The sequence below is a fragment of the Glycine soja genome, chromosome 7, assembly GCF_004193775.1.
Source record: "Glycine soja cultivar W05 chromosome 7, ASM419377v2, whole genome shotgun sequence".
Classification (NCBI taxonomy): domain Eukaryota; kingdom Viridiplantae; phylum Streptophyta; class Magnoliopsida; order Fabales; family Fabaceae; genus Glycine; species Glycine soja.
In genome coordinates this window covers 13971318-13990021 of record NC_041008.1, presented here as the reverse complement: position 1 = coordinate 13990021, position 18704 = coordinate 13971318, and the positions used below count along the sequence as shown (strand labels likewise).

Here is an 18704-nt window from a genome sequence, read left to right as displayed (position 1 = left end):
TACCTGAAGACCAATGCCAAATGCTGCCAAAATTTCGTCAAATCACTCAAAAGAGATTTTACCTATACGTTTGAATCAACTATAAAAATGTCTTTCTGAATAAGATAAGGCCACACCTTTATTGAAAAAAGTGAGTTTAGCATGCATGACAGCTAAGTTGCTGATTATGATTAATAGCAAAGACGAAACATGGATCGAAGTTGGATGAAAGCATCATGCGTCAGTGACAAGTATAAGAACGGGGTCAAACAATTTCTACAATTTGCACAACTTAATGCTGAAAGTTTGAGGGAAAATTTTTTGTGCCCATGTACAAAATGTCTGAATGGGAGACGACAGTCAATAAATGAAATCAGATCACATCTTAATGTCACGACATCATTCTAAATTACACAAAATGGATATGGCATGGGGAATTGTCAAACATTCCAACTGTTTCTGGCACTCAAGCGATAGATGAAGACACCGAAGATCGTATAGAGGACATGATCCGTGATCTTGGACAAGACACTTTTGAACAATCACATGTTCCATTGTATGATAGCATTGAACATGATTCAGAGACGCCATTGTATTCGAGGTGCACAAGTTTCACACGGTTGTCAACAGTGTTACGTTTGGTCAACTTGAAGGCAAGATTTGGGTGGAGTGACAAAAGCTTCACTGAATTGTTGTTGTTATTGAAGAACATGCATCCTAAAGGGAACACGTTGCCAAAAAATCACTACGAGGCGAAAAATATTTTGTGTCCAGTGGGAATGGAGTACCAGAAGATCCATGCATGCCCTAATGATTGCATATTGTACAGAAATGAGTATGCAAAAATGCGACAGTGCCCTACGAGTGGGCTATCACGATACAAAGTGCAGCATGACAAATTAAGTGATGATGCAAGCAACAACAATTGTTGTCCTGCAAAGGTTTGCTAGTATCTTCCAATAATACCAAGGTTTAAGCGATTGTTTGCTAATCGAAATGATGCAAAAAACCTTACCTGGCATGCAATTGACAGAAAAAGTGATGGAATGCTCCGACATCCGGCCGATTCTCCACAATGGAAGAGAATTGATCATTTGTATCCAGATTTTGGGGATGAGCCAAGGAACCTAAGGCTTGCTCTTGCTTTAGATGGAATGAATTCTTATGGTAACTTAAGCACCAACCACAGTTCATGGCCTGTTTTACTAATGATTTACAACCTCCCTCCTTGGTTGTGTATTTTGCAAAAATACATTATCCTGTGTATGATGATAGCGGGTCCAAGGCAGCCAGGGAATGATATTGATGTGTATCTCACTCCATTAATCGAAGACTTGAAAATTTTGTGGGAAGACGGGGTTGATGTGTGGGATGCGAATCTATAGCTGAAGTTCAAGCTACGGTCTTTGGTGTTTTGTACTATTAATGACTTTCTAGCATATGGAAATTTAAGTGGATACAGTGTCAAAGGGCATCATATATGTCCTATTTGTGAGAAAAACACAAGCTTCATCCAACTCAAGCATGGAAAAAAGACTTTATATACCAGGCACCGAAGATTTTTGAAACCATTTCACCCGTATCGGCGACTAAAAAAAGCTTTTGATGGAAGTCAAGAGAATGAAGGACCACTGAAACCATTAACTGGAAACGAAGTTCATGATCGGGTAAAGGACATTTTAACTCTATTTAGGAAGTCCCAAAAGAAGACATCATCTTCCACCAACATCAGGAAAAAACGGTCTATATTCTTTGATCTTCCATAATGGTCTGATCTACATGTGTGTCACTGTCTAGACGTTATGCATGTTGAGAAAAATGTCTGTGATAGTTTAATTGGTACTCTTCTTAACATTAAAGGCAAGACAAAGGATGGTTTGAAATTTCGTCAAGACTTGGTTGACATGAGAATACGAGAGCAGTTGCATTCGATATCACAAGGTCGAAGAACATATTTGCCCCTAGCATGCCACACAATGTCAATAGCAGAGAAGAGAAGTTTTTGTCAATGTCTGCGGAATGTCAAAGTTCCATAAGGATACTTTTTAAATATCAAGAGCCTTGTAGCCTTGAATGATCTGAAGTTGGTTGGCTTGAAGTCTCATGATTGCCACGTCTTAATGCAACAATTATTGCCTGCTGCTATTCGTGGTATATTGCCTGACAAAGTTAGGGTTGCCATAACCTGTTTGTGCTTTTTTTTTAATGCCATCTGTAGCAAAGTCATTGACCCTAAAAAATTGGATGATTTGGAGAATGAAGCTGCCATTGTCCTTTATCAGTTGGAGATGTTTTTTCATCCATCATTTTTTGACATCATGGTTCACCTAATTGTTCATCTTGTTAGGGAAATTCGATTGTGTGGTCTGGTTTTTTTGCGGTGGATGTATCATGTTGAGTGCTACATGAAGGTGTTGAAGGGATATACCAAAAATCAATATCGACCAGAAGCTTCAATCGTTGAACGGTATGTTGCTGAAGAAGCTATTGAGTTTTGTTCGCAGTAGATGGTAACAGTTCAGTCTATCGAGGTACCGAAAAGTCGTCATGACCGGACACGACGAGGCCAAGGGACACGAGGCTACAATGTTGTTACAATGAGTTGACAACATGTTTCACAAGTGCATTTGAATATCTTGAATAACACATAGGACGTCCTTCCCTACATCCGAACTCACAAAGAATATCTGACATCTATTAACCCAAAAATGAACGAGATGAAATTGTTGCAAAAGCATAATAGAACTTTCATAAACTGGTTTAAAGAAACAATCATCAGTTATGACAATGCTTCTAACACATTAAGATTGTTGGCTATTGGTCCAAATCTAAATGTCCCTACTTGGAAGGGGTATGACATAAACAATTATTCTTTCTATACAAAGTCACAAGATGATAAAAGTAGTGTGCAGAATAGTGGGGTCATTATGGAGGCTCATTCAAAACACTTTTCTAGTGCATCTGATAATAACCCAATTCAAGCCTCAATGCCTTACTTTGGAGTTATTGAAGAAATCTGGGAGCTTGATTATAATCAATTTAGAGTGCCAGTATTTAAATGTAAATGGGTTAATGGAAATATCGGTGTGCATAGAGATGAAATGGGATTCACTTTAGTAGACCTTAATAAGGTGGGCTACAACGACGAACCATTCATTATGGCAGAACAAGCTAGGCAAGTGTTTTACATCCAAGATCCAAATGATTGTAGATTATCAGTGGTTCTACAAGGAAGACCAATTGTTAATAGGGAACAAATTCATCATGCAACCCTTGACATTTGTGAGACTCCTCCTTTTTGCACAAAAATGCCTTCAATATGTGAACAACCCGAGGTCGATGACGTACATGCGATTCGTAATGATCATGCTGAAGGTTTATGGGAGAGCATTGCGGATTAACCATGTTGTATGGATGTAATGTTTACGATATTATGTTATTTGATCTTCATTTATATGTAACGTTGATATTTATTTTTTGTTACGTAGATGAAATTTTTTATCCTACAAAATTAATCAAAATTTGTTTCATTTGGATAGGGTCATGGCGACACCGCCAAGCTCCCCTCCGCAGTCAGATGGTAATACGAAGGCATCACCTAAGAAGACAAGACAAACCACACGTCTTGGAAGGCTGACTTTAAGAACTTTAGATCAGCCTAGACCAACTGTTACTGTCGATCTTGGAACTGGAAGAGCATCAAGCCCAGAAAAACAAAAGTTCTACAGCTATTTAGGGGTTGTCGCTCGAGAAAAGATCCCGATTGTCCATACCAATTAGAAAGATGTGCCAGAAACTCTTAAGGACATAGTATGGAGGGACATTTTGGTAAGTCAAGTTAACAGTCATGTATTTACTTTGTAGGTTTATTTAAGACAAAATGTTTACATCCACTAAATTTGAGATGATGAATATTTTATGTAGGCTAAATTTGATATCCTAGAAGCCTCAAAGGCGAAGAAAAAGGTCATGTCCACGGTGGCCACTAGATTGAGGCAATTTAAGTCTTCACTAACCACTAAATTTGTCTATGCTGACACAGAAGGCGGATAGAAAGAAGATTCTTTTGTAAAATATGGTATGGATCAACAAACTTGGGATGCATTTGTTGCAAGTCGCAAGACCCCTAATTGGCAGGTTACATGTTTGTTCCCTTTACTTTAAATATGTATACAAATGTACCATTTTTTTTAATTAAATACATGCAAATAATATATGGTCAATGACAAGAAATTCGGAAAAAGGCACAAGACATTCAAAAAAAACAATGAGTGTCCCCATGTACTGTCTTGTGGGGGTTATGACTTGCTTGAGAAAAAACTCTTAGAGGAGAAAAGAAAGAAAAGACAACATGAGGCACTGTGGATTGAGAATCCACCCTTTGATCTCAAGGACCTTCCATCTCCCATTGAAAGGCATATGAAGTGGAAAATGGCTCGCACCAAGGTATATGGGTAGATGACATCAGAGGCGACACAACAAATTTCTGATAGAATTGTGAGTTGATGGTTGAGATACAATTTGAAAGTAATTTTTGTTTATTTTATAATAACTAGCTCATTTCATGTATGTATATGTCATGCTTCTTATAGGACTCGTTACAAGAGCAAACGACACATGGTAGTTTTGTTCCCCATGGTTGGGACGACATACTCCAAACGGCCATTGGGCGACCAGAGCATCCAGGTCATGTTCATGCAATGGGGTCTGGTATGACCCTTACTCAATTTTATGGTAGGGCATCACGTGCCTCCAGCAATAATCCCCTTCGTCCAGCTCCTCTGCTAGTGTTGCCCCAATGTTCTAAAACTCACACGCTTACCAAGCACCTTAACCACCAATGCATTCCTCCAAGGCGACGACCATTTCTCGCACTCCTCGTCAGTGATACTAATCTCCAGTCCCGACGAATACTCCTGAGGTTGGGCCACCGCCTCCTAAGTTTCCCTATAGAACTTGTCTTCTAACAACTTTTTTTCTTCATCCTGCTCCTCCATGATGTCTTCAAGCAAAATCAAGCCCTCATGGCCTAGGAGGTTATCCTTGTAAGGGCAAGGCTCCACCTTTCCCCCATTACAATCTTGGTCCATGTCAGTTGCCACTTCAGGCTCCTTCATCTTTACTTTCTTAATGCTCCATTGGAGGAGGTCCACTTCTTGGTCGGAAGTGATGGTGGAGGAATCCACCAAGAGTGGATTCTAACATAAAACCCTAGAAGACTTTCTCTCTATCCTTAGTTGACAAGATTTATACTTTGAGCAAATAACATACACCAAAAGGGTGTGCTTCCTACTACAAATTCGTCTTCTACCAGCTCTCATTAGGAATGCTTCATTCATGGGCCGAGAGGAGATCTAAGGATTTTTAGGAGAATTTGATCTAACCATTAATTCTACCAAAGATTCGAAACAATATATTCTCCATAAAAATACACAATATTTGGGTTAGTAGGGGAGAGTTTTTATATGTTTCAGTGGGTTGATGGTGCCATCTATTGTATTGAGAGGGCGCTACTTTGATTTATGACCAATTTTGTGTAAACTGCATTGGCACCCAACCCTTGGTGCCTATGAATGATGGTTATTTGTTTTTGTTGTTAAGGAAAATACTCATAATTAAAAAATAAAAACCAAAAACTTTAAAATGTGGGGCATGCTCACTTAAAATAGTTAATTAAAGGTATGCTAGGATAAATAACTCAATTAAATATTTGTTGAATAAGTATTTATCATGTAAAAATTTATATATGAAATGTTTTTATAATTGAAGAGAAAATATGCATGATTAAATTATTTTCATATAAGTTATTTTAAATAGTTTTTTGAAATATATAAGCTGAAAATGACTTATAAACATATTATAATTACTTTTTTAAGTTTTCTTAAATAGTTACACAAGTATTAATCTCATAAAATAAGTTCAATTAAGATGTAAATAAGTTATTATAAATAAATTCTTTAAATATACTCTAGTTCATCCTCCAAATTTTATCACATTGCGTTGATTTTAATTATTACAACCTTGAATTTGTCTGTTAATGATAACTAATGAAATTAATTTCATACATAAAAATCAATAAAAAAAATATTATATTACTTTTTAGTAGATTTTTCTTGCAAAAAAAGTTTTAGAAGCTTGGTATCATTTTAAAAACTACCTTTTAAAAAAAATTACTTGACTCATAAAAATGTGATATTAATCTATGAATCATTTTATGCCAGTGAGTTCTTTGTTTTTTTCAATTGGTAGGAATTGAACATGGTGACCGGAGAATTTATAACACTCCACACATAAAAAAAATGAAAAAGACAGTCATTTAAAACTTAAAACTCTTTTTTTTTGTCATTTTGATTTTTGAGAGTTAAACTCTTCTCATCAAAAAAGAAAGAAAAAGGAAATTGTTTTGTTTAAAGGTAGGCAAAAATCCTCAACTGGTGCCCTTTTACAAACTAATTCCCCAAATGGGGTTCTTCTCAAAGTTTTTCCTGGCAGGTGCTCTTTTGGTACGTGAACGCCATGCATGGCGCCACCACCATTGGCGCTTCCGCGTAGGAGCTGCCACGTGGAGAGGGACGCGCTAGTTGCAGCTGCGGCTTGACCTTCTGCTTACGTGGAGTGGGACGCGCAAGGTGCACTGGCGCGTTGTGCATGGAGACCAGGGGCGCCAGTCAAAATGGCGTTTTAGGTTTGCAGCAAGCACAACAGCTTTGGCAGACCAGGAGCAGGGAGGAAGCGCAAATGGTGTTGGCGTTTTAGGGTCTTTAAATACAGCCCTCATTCACCATTTTTTTTCAGTTGTTTTGGCTGTTGCAGTTGCTTTCGTTTTTGCTTTCGTGGGTTTGATAATTTCTGGGATATCAATTTTTTTTGTAAGTTATTTTGTTAGATGGTTTTGGAAGATCACATATTTTTTGTAAGTTATTTTGTTAGGTGATTTTCGAAATTTATGTAGTATCACACATTTTTTGTAAGTTATTTTGTTAGGTTGGAATAAAGATTTATCTTGAAGTATTTTTTATAAAAATTAAATTAATTTTTTATATTTAATAAGCTTGTTAGTGTGTGTTTAAATGTCTAAAATAAAAGAAAAATTATGTAATAATGTTTATTTGAAGAAAATTTTATCAGTGAAAATAAAATATTTTGAATATGAATTTTGTAGTATTTTTTTAATTAGATTAGGTTGGTGTTAATGATTTATTAGTGTGTTAATAATTGATGAACGTTTCAACTTTCATTTAAAAAAATTTGTAGATCATATTTATTTGAAGAAATTATTTTGAGTACGAAATTTATTTTAATATAAAGTTGTAGTATTTTTTTAATTAAATTAGGTTCATTTTTTTGTGTGTTAAAAATTGATAAGCGTTGAAGTTGAAATTGTTAATTGATGATGTTTTGTTGTTTCTTGTATCATATTTAATTTAATATATTTGTAGTAATTTTGTAATTACCTATTTTCATTTTGAAGTTATTATTGTTAAGATTAATTATTTTTACTACTAACTTCGTTCATGAATTATTTTATTTTGTGGTAAAAATTAGTATCTTGAATTTGTTCATTTTTTTTAAGTGTGTCCCATGAAATTAATTTGAAGTCAATTAATTTTTTTTAAAATAAAAATTGAATGTGAAGTTCCAATAAAGGGACTTTTTGTGATAACATTTTATTAGTTTGGTTTTAAATTTTTATAAAATTGTTTGTGTTATTTAAGTGTGTTGATGTGAAATTTATTTAAAGTTAATAATTTTGATTACATCTTGATTAGTTTAAAATTACTACATTGAAATCGTTAATGGTTTTAAAGTGTCTTAATGTGAAATTGATTGAAGTTAAATTTTTATTTAAAATAAAGTTTTATTTTGAAGTTCCAGTAATGACTTTTTGTGATACCCATTTGATAATTTATTTGACGTGTTAAATTTTTTTTTTGTAGGTACACGATAAATTCGGTTATAACAGTATTGTATTTCAATGGAAGGGTATATGAAGATAATGATGGTGTAATATTTGAAGGCAGTAAAAAAGCGATTCAGATTAAATGTGGAATTAGTTTCAATGCTTTGAAGAAAAAAATTGAAGATAAGGTAAAGTTACAAAATAATGAAATTATTTCTGCTATCAGCTGTAGATTTTAGTGTCAGGAAAATATATTGCCTTGCAAATTGGTGATGACGAAGACGTTGGAAAGTTTTAAACAACAAGACCAAATGTCAGTTCTGGAATTGTACATAGAAAAGAATGTGGCTGGTGGTTCAATGTTTCATTCTGCAAATTCGCTTACATCATGTCGAAATTATTTATCTAATGATGAGACACAACCGGCAACAAATTTGAGCAATTTACATATTGACGAAGACGATGATGATGATGACGATGATTATGTTGTGTCTAACTCATACGTTGAAGAGTCTTTAGACGAAGATGATAGTCTTGACGGTATATCTGATACAGACGATGAAGTCACCGACATTCCTCAACCAGTAAGAATTGTTCACCCAGCAGAAGGTATAATTTGCTGTATAAAAAAATTACACAATATATTTATTATTTGATGACAATTGTATTTAATGTTAAATAAGTATTATTTGATTTTTTATTTTGAACTGTTAGGTGCACAACGAATTGAAAATCCATTTTGGAATGATGCTTTACATTATAACAATATCAACTGGAGTTATCCTGATGAGGAGGACATTTGCGGTTTGGAGATGCCGTCGACTTTTAATGTTGGCCAAGAATTATATGTTGGCATGGAATTTGATAGTAAAGATGCGGTCAAAAATGCAGTCAAACAATATGTTATGAAGGTGCATCAAAGCTTCAAAGTTGTTGAAAGCAAAACGAACAAGTATGTGGTTTGTTGTGTGAATAAAAATGCAGAGTGTCCTTGCCCTTTCTATATGAGGGCAATTATATCTAAAAAAACAGATACATGGAAAGTCACACAATGGGGTGGACCACACACATGTCTGAATATGACCATGACACAAGATCACGAGAAACTTGATTCAGATTTAATTGCCACTTGTGTAGTAGGTACGTATTTTATGTTCATATTATGTTCATTTTTTGTTAATTATCATTTAAATTTTGTTATGTTATTGACAGGCATGATCAGAGAAGATCCATCAATAAAAATTTCTTTGATTCAAGAGAGGATTAACAGTGAATTTGCGTACAAGGTGTCGTACAAAAAAGCTTGGTTGGCGAAACAGAAAGCCATTGCAATTGAATATGGCGATTGGGATGAGTCATATGCGAAACTTTCGTCGTGGCTAACACATGCAAAATCATTCTCCTGGATCATATTTTCAAGTATTACATGACGATTTTATCATTGGAAATACGGTTAGTCGCGAACACCGTCAGTTTCATAGAGTTTTTTGGACTTTTGGGCAATGTAAAGAAGCTTTCAAGTACTGTAAGCCAATCATACAAGTTGACGGCACACATTTGTACAACAAATACCGTGGGACCCTCTTAATGGCCACATCACAAGATGGAAATGGTGGCGTCCTTCCTCTAGCATTTGCGGTGGTTGAAGGTGAGACGTTGACAGCGTGGTCATGGTTTTTGGCACACTTGCGTGAACACGTCACTGATAAAAATGGTATTTGTCTCATTTCTGATCGACACGCGAGTATAAAGTCTGTTGTCGCTAACGAAGCACTTGGTTGGCAACCTCCCCACGATTATCATGTCTATTGCGTGCAACACATAGCAAGCAACTTCAATCGAAAATTCAATAATGCCAAACAAAAAGAAATATTGAAGAAGTTGGGTAAGATTTCATATTTGATGGTCACGTTTATTTAACTTCCATATATACTTAAAATTGTTATTCATAACTAATTTTATGCAGCCTACACTCCTTGCAAGCACATTTTTGATCAAAATTTAGAAAAATTTCGTGAACTAAGTCCAGCCATAGCAACATGGATTGATCGCATTTCAAAGGAAAAATGGACGATGGCTTATGATAGAGAAGGACGTCGATATGGCCACATGAAAACCAACCTCTCAGAATGTATCAATAAGGTTTTGAAGGATTGTCGCAACATTCCTATAACAGCATTAGTCAAATCAACGTATAGTAGGTGTCAAAAGTACTTTGTTGAGCGTGGCTGCCAAGCCCAGAGACAGTTAAATGAAGGGCAAGTATATTGTTCAAAGCTTGTTAAAGAACTTCGAAAAAAATCAAGAACAAGCTTGTTCGCACATCGTTCGTGTGTATGACATCCACTCCACAAGGTTTGAAGTTGAGGAGACCTTCAATCCTATTACGCAACGTGGCGGACAAAAGTGGGCAGTTAACTTGAATGGTCATTATTGTCAATGCGGAAGGTATTTTGCGCTTCACTATCCATGTTCACATATTATTGCAGCTTGTGGTTACGTGAGCCTGAACTACTACCAATATATAGATGTTGTTTATACAAATGAGCACATCGTAAAAGCTTACTCCGCACAATGGTGGCCTCTTGGGAATGAAGCGGTTATTCCTCCTTCTAATGACGCATGGACACTTATCCCTGACCCAACAACAATTCGTGCGAAAGGTCGGCCAAAATCAACAAGGATAAGGAATGAGATAGATTGGGTCGAGCCCTCTGAGCACCGACAAAAATGCAGTAGATGTGGAGCCGAAGGGCATAACAGGCGTCGCTGTCCAATGCAATATGAGCGTGGGAGTTGTTCAACTCGTTGATTTATGTATGTTAGTCGAGTGACTTGTATTTGTTTAAGTTCTCTTCAATGTATTGAATTTGTGGGGTTGAATAAATTTGTTTGTTAAAATCATAACTTATTTTGGTTTATGTACATTAGCTATTTGTGGGGTTCAATGAATTCGTTAGTTAAAAACATAATCCTAATCCCTACTTGTAAACCTTAAGCCTTAAAACATAAGTTCTAAACCCTAACTCTACCCCAAAGACCTCAACCCTACCCCTAACCCTACCCCAAAACATCCTTAACCCTAATCCCTAACACTAAACCCTAACCATAAAACCCAACCCTACCCCAAAACATCCATAACCCTAATCCCTAACCCTAAACCCTAACCATAAAACCCAACCCTACCCCCTAACCCTAAAACACTAAGCATTAAACCCCTAAGCCTCTAACCCTAATACCCTAACCATAAACCCCTAAGCCCTAACCCTCAACCTAAACCCTACCCATAACCCCTAACCCTACAACCCTAAACCCCTAAGCCCTAACCCTCAAACTAAACACTAAGCATTACACCCCTAAGCCCTAACCATAAACTAAACCCTAACCATAACCCCTAACCCTAACCCTCAACCAAAACACTAAGCATTACACCCCTAAGCCCTAACCATAAACCTAAACCCTTACCATAACCCCTAACCCTAACCCTAACCCTAAACCCCTAAGCCCTAACACTAAGCATTAAACCCCTAAGCCATAACCATAAACCTAAACCCTAACCCTAACACTAACCCCATAACCCTAAAACCCTAAGCCCTAACCCTCAACCTAAACACTAAGCATTACACCCCTAAGCCCTAACCATAAACCTAAACCCTAACCCTAACCCTAACCCCTAACCCTAAAACCCTAAGCCCTAACCATAACCCCTAACCTTAACCCTAACCACATAACCCTAAAACCCTAAGCCCCTAAGCCCTAACCCTCAACCTAAACACTAAGCATTACACCCCTATGCCCTAACCATAAACCTAAACCCTAACCCTAACCCCTAACCCTAACCCTCAAACTAAACATTAAGCATTACACCCCTAAGCCCTAACCATAAACCTAAACCCTAACCCTAAAACCCTAAACCCTAACCCTCAACCTAAACACTAAGCATTACACCCCTAAGCCCTAACCATAAACCTAAACCCTTACCATAACCCCTAACCCTAAAATCCTAAACCCCTAAGCCATAACCCTCAACCTAAACACTAAGCATTACACCCCTAAGCCCTAACCCTAAACCTAAACCCTAACCATAACCCTTAACCCTAACCCTAACCCCTAAACCCAACCCATAACCCCCAACACTATACAATAAACCCTACCCATAACCCCCAACCCTAAGCCACATCCATAAACCCTAAAACCCAACCATTACCCCTAACCCTAAAACCCTAACCCCTAACCCCCAACCCTAAGCCAAATCCATAAACCTTAAAGGGGGACGTCCAATGTTGTAGTTAAGGGTATTCTAAATGCTACTAAAGGACAAATATCTACAATGATGAACTATGGTCTAGTTTTGTTTGGATTTAGTTACTAAAACTACTTATTTTTCGTTTGTTAACTTTAGTTTTATTTTTAAACTTTGTTTATTATTATAGTTTCATGCGCCACAAAAACTCTATACATTAGTAAGCCAAGATAAATGAGATGCGATACATTAACTGTCAAAATCAAATGTCTTACAAACAACAACAAATTTACACAGAGACATCAAAATCAGTCATTATGGTGTCCGTGATGTCGTGAGGATGTGCCACATGGTCGATCCCATCTTTGCGCTTGACGATCAGGATTTCTTCTGCCACGTTGTCTCCCCGCTTCTGCTTGCTCAGCCTCAGCAGAAAATTCCTGATGCAAATCAACACCTAATAAGTCGCCCATATCAGGTATTGCTCCAGGTACATTCCATTGCGGAGCAAATAGGGCGTTAGGTTTTGCCATGGGGGCATCGTGCTGCTGTGAAGGAGTCATAGTGGGCCATGAAAAATGAGGTTGTGTTTCCGCAACACCACCGAACGAATGTTCGCTTGTAGAAGTATCAGTGTGATGACCTTCAAAAGGATACTGATACATCTGTGAAGGATATTAGGAAAATGTCGTTGGCGTGTAATACATTCCATGACCACGCTCCATCATTTGTTGGGAATATTGTTCCGCTTCAACAAGCTCCCTTCGTCTGCCTATGCCCCGAGTTTCAACACTTGATTGAAGAATGTGAAACTCTTGTGCTGGAAATTCACGCTCTGATGCTGGACCATGTGACACTGGCTTAGTGATTCTCTCTTGCTCTTCTGATATAATCGCTAACTTATCCACATAAGGCACGAGATCATCAACTGTCCATGTGTTCCTCCCTTGTGGTGACACCATATACTATAGAGTCTCCACAACGTCACCCTACAATTATTAGCGTCAACAAATTAATGCTCATGCTTAAGAAAATAATTAGAAGTTAAACATTGAAAAACAGATACATACCAATGCAGTTGTGTTTGCATTGTTTGGGTCAACAAACATCTTTGTTTTACCCCTATACCACACCATGTAGTCCGAGTTATAACCCAGTAGGCCCTGCTGTCGAGGATAAACGTCGACCCTAAACTCTGCTCGATTGTTCCACTGACTAATCATTGGGGGCCAACAGGTGGAACCAATTCTCATCTTGTTTGCCTTTGAGCGTTATGCCATGGAGATTCTGCGGTTGCGAAGGACACCCGGGAATAGGTTGTTGCAATCCAAATTGTCGTAAAACTCTATCGGGTTGGTGCCACTCAACAACATGGAAACAAATCAGTGGCACCACCGCGAACCAGGCTACACTTCCAACCACACAAATTGGAGGCAACGCTGCCATCACAGTTGGTGTGTATGGCTCCCAGACAAACTGCATACAACAACACACTTGTCAATTTTCAGTCAAACATAGCATATTAACATTTCATTTAACCAATACATTACGATGTTCTTACCTCATGTCGTTTCATCAGATCCAATTTGCGACGGAAAAGTCTAAGATCATCATTGCCAATATGCTGATTTCCACGTCGCAGCCACCTACAATAAAAATTAAATCATCATTGTCAACATGTTCCATCATTAAATATTTTCAATTCAAATCTATTTTTTTAAACAACAAACCTGTGTCCCAGTGGTTTATTTTATATGACGGGAGGCGTCCTCTTTGGAGCCAAAGTCATGCATCGTTCCCATGCCCACATTTGGATTAAGATGCACATACCTCCGATTGATTTAACTTTGTAATCGGTGGCGCTGCACATCTCTCTATATAAATACGCAAGCACGGCAGGTCCCCACGCATACGTGCTGCACTGTTCAAAGTCACGTAAAAATTGTAGGTACCTTAAGGAAACTCTGCTACTGGTTTTGTTAACAAAGACGACACCTCCTATGAATCGAAGGATCCACGCACGGGTAAACCTTTGTAATTGCTCAACGTTACCCTCATCAATATTTATGTGAGAAAAATGGTGAGCCAACCAACTTAATTTGACGACACTACCTTCAATTTCGCCTTCCTATGGTTTGACTCCTAATAATTCTTCACACAAATCGGCCCAAACAAGATTTGTTGAACCAACTAATGGTGCCCCGTCAATACGCAGACCTAACAAAACTGACACATCTTGAAGAGTAATGATTGCCTCTCCGCATCTCAGGTGAAACGTGTGGATTTCGGGCCTCCATCTTTCAATGAACGCAGTAATTAAGGCCGCATTTATCTTTAGGTATCCCATCTTCATGATCCAATAAAACCCACATTGCCGAAGCAAAGGAACAATTTCCTCTGGGATTTGTTCTTCACCTTGATACGTCGGGACTGCTCGTCTGATGTGTAGTTTCCTGTCTGGTTCCCCATTCCAAACATGTTCTGAAACATGCTTGGGTTGCATCCACAACACGTCACCATCAAGTGGACCAGACCTAGTTTGTATACTTGAGGGGCATGACGACGAAGATGTCATTGATCCTACAAAATAAAATAAAATACAATTAATTGACGATAAAAATTATACATACTCTCCAAGTTTCAAATAAATAACAAATTATATTTTTCTAATTCCAAATATTTCAATAACAAAATATATTACACAATCAATAAAATTTAAATATATTTTACAAATAAATTAAAACAATATATATATATATACAAAATTAATAACTTAAAATACTTACGAGTCAAATAATTTAGCATCAAATATTTAAACTAGATGTAAGGTACCATAAAAAAAATTTAAACTAAACCTAATCTAAAATTAATAAGTTACGGAACATATAAATATTTTTAATTTACTATATAAAAGATTTTAACTAAACTTAATCTACCATATAAAAATTTAAACTATTTCTAATTTATCATATCAAATATTTAAACTAGATGTAATGTACCGTATAAATTTTTTTAACTAAACCTAATCTAAAATTTATAAGTTACGGAACCTATAAATATTTTTAATTTACTATATAAAAGATTTTAACTAAACCTAATCTACCATATAAAAATTGAAACTATTTCTAATTTATCATATCAAATATTTAAACTAAATGTAATGTACCATATACAAAATTTAAACTATACCTAATCTAAAATTAATAAATTACGGAACCTAAAATTACTTTTAATCTACTATATAAATTTTTTTAATTAAACCTAATCTATCATATAAAAATTTAAACTATTTCTAATTTATCATATTAAATATTTAAACTAAATGTAATGTACCATACCAAAAATTAAAACTAAATATAATGTACCATACAAAAAATTTAAACTAAACATAATCTAAAATTATATTTTTCAAAACCTCAAACTATTCTTAATCTACTATATAAACAATTTTAACTAAGCCTAATGTACCATATAAAAATTTAAACTATTCCTAATTTATCATATAAAATTAATAACTTAGATTACCTAAAACTATTCCTAATCTACCATATAAAAAATTTTAACTAAATCTAATCTACTATATAAAATACAAAACTCAAACTAATAATATTAACAAATAAACTAACTCTAATGTATCCTATAATACAAATACGAACATACTAACTAAAATTATAACATATACATACAATATAAATAATATCAATATTTCAAATTACAACTTAAAATTTATAAATAGCACCTAAACATACATAACATTAACATATAAAACAAACTTAACCTAAACATATTTAACACATAACACTTAAAATTTATAACCTAAACATGCATCAAATTTATTATCAATTAAAATAAACTTACCAAGAAGTTACAAGCAGCAGAAACCAAAGATGCAAAGGAAGCAAGGAACCAACCAAAGGAAGCAAGGAAGCAAGCTTGAAGAAGGTTGAGCAAACGGGTAGCACAATGCAGCATGAGAACTGCATATAAAAGGAGGAAAGCGCTCCTCGTGATGGCGCGTTGGACCTGCAAACGCAACCCGCAGGCTCCAATGGCGTTTCCTTCCTGCTTCCTGCAGCTACAACAGTCTGTTGTAGCACTGTGCACCCTGTCACCTTCTGCAAAGCTAAAACGCCAGTTTAACTGACGTCTTCAGTCTCCCATGCACAACGCGCCAGTGCACCTTGCGCGTCTCACTCCACGTAAGCAGAAGGCCAAGCCGCTGCTGCTACTTGCGCGTCCCTCTCCACGTGGCAGCTCCTACGCGGAAGCGCCAGTGGTGGTGGCGCCATGCATGGCGTTCACGTACCAAAAGAGCACCTGCCAGAAAAACTTTTAGAAGAACCCCATTTGGGGAATTAGTTTGTAAAAGGGCACTAGTTGAGGATTTTTGCCTTTAAAGGTAATCTTTCAATGTTTCTTTTTTTTTTTAAGTTTTTGTTTTTTTCTTTTTAAAAAAAAGGAAAACTCAAACTAAACATAATTTTAGAAAGACTTTTAAAAATGAAAGTAAGTTTTTTTAATAAATCAGAGTCTCAAAAATTAATTTTTATAAATATAATTAAAAATTATATGCTTAAAAAATGTCAAAAAGAAAAAGTTAAAAAAAGCATTTTTCTTCTGTTAAAAAAACAAACCACTAAGCTATAAATATTAGTCTTAAACAGAACGATATATATATATATATATATATATATAAAAGTGTATATATTCGTATTTTTTCACACACATAATCGATGAATTATCACTTTATATTATTTTTATCCATGTAAAATTTTTATTTTTTTATTTTTAGTCTTACAAATATGTTTGTTTTGTTTTTTCGTTCTTATAACATTTTAGATAATACTTTTTCACTGTTCAAAATACTATCTAAAGTATTTTAAAGACTAGAAATAAAATAAATATAATTTACAAAAACTAAAAACATAAAAATAATTTTACAATGATGAAAAACAAAAAGTTATTAAATTGTAATGACTAAAATAATATTTAAGCCTCCAATTAAAAATCATCATATACGATATAATTATTTTAAAAATCACATTAGCAATGATCGTAATTAAATGACAATATAAAATTAGTTTACACCATCGGCCGTGAATGATCATTAAACCTTTTCTTTTGTGCATGTTAACAATGAGTAATGATAAAAAAAAGTTAACTAAAGAATTTATATTTAAGTATATTTTGAAAGCATATATTTATGTTAATTTTAATTTATGTGAAAGGGATATCAAATATTTTCAGAATAATATAATTTTTTTATATAGAATTCATGTAAATAAAACTTTCAATCTGAATTTTGAGATAAAATTATCTAATAATTAAATAGTGTAATGGTTAGTAAGATAACTGATATGTGTGTAAAAAATAGATAAAAATAAAAGGTGTGATATAGATATTTATGTTATTGGAGTGTTTAATTTCATATAATGTTGTAGATTTAATACTTACATGGTAAAATATTTTTTTAAAATGTTTTATTATACCATGTCTCTAATTTGAAAATAAAATAATTTCATGATAAAATAACAAAATTCAATCAGGTCGTATAAAATGATTTGCCCTAAATATTAATCTAATGTTAATTTACAAATAATTGTAGTTGCAATTGGGAAAAGAGGATTTTATTACTTCATCTAACTTATGTTCTTCATGTAATATTTAGACCAAATAACTCTATGAAATTATATTACTACTTTCACGTAGTATTAATAACGTAGGAGATATTTTTATTTTTTCCAGATAAAATCCTTAAAATTATCGTAGATTAACTTTCAATTTGTTTCTAACCATCGAAACGTGAATAATTCGTTCTCCTTTGAAACAAAAGGCGTTGGCGTGAAGAATAATTTTCAAGGTGTTGTGTAAATTGCAATAATGATCCAGCTGCAAAAATAGGTACAAGGACAGAAGTAAAAATGAATATTAATAGAATATAGAGGCGTGAGACTCGGGAATATAATCTTATGTATGATATTTTTAATGAGTTAATGCAACCATTGTCTCCATCTCCCGCTCACTTTTCTTAGGATCCAACGCTTGCAACCCGTTTGAAGGGGCAAAGGTCACATCCTTACTTCATTTTCGAATGGACATCATGCCTAACTACGAATCATACTACCCAATCAACTATGCTGCTTAATTAGAGACATGTGGCTTTTTTTGGGGACTTTTTTTTTTTTTTTGGATTTTTTCAAGTAGGGTGGGTTTTAAATAAAGTAAGTGGTGAGAGGTGATATGATTTCCCAATTAAAAGTCCTAACACTTATTCAACTTATTATTTTTTAAACAAAGTCATAAAATCATTTATGATTTTAGTTAAAATTTTATTTTTATGATTTTAAAGTTGTAATTATTTTTTTTTGTTTTTACCATTTTGAATTTATAATTTTTTTTACGACGTTAAAATAGTAAATCTTTTTTTTAAAAATAAAATTGTTTAAGTTTAAAGTTTTTTTTATAAAAGTTTTAATTTTTTATGCTTATTTTATTTTGTTTTCTAGTTTTTGAAAAGGAGGGAGAGAGTATAATAATTATTTCCTTTATCCTTAATTATAAGATTATTTCAATTAATTCATA

The 18704-nt window shown here is 34.8% G+C and overlaps 1 long non-coding RNA gene across 1 annotated transcript; it reads right to left on the bottom strand.

The window, feature by feature from the left end:
* Positions 1–12351: 12351 nt before the first annotated feature.
* LOC114420308 lies at positions 12352–13726 on the bottom strand. Its single transcript, XR_003668377.1, has 3 exons — positions 13684–13726; positions 13193–13598; positions 12352–13111 (listed from the first exon to the last, which is right to left on the bottom strand). It is a non-coding gene; the product is annotated as an uncharacterized LOC114420308 (long non-coding RNA).
* Positions 13727–18704: the final 4978 nt, after the last annotated feature.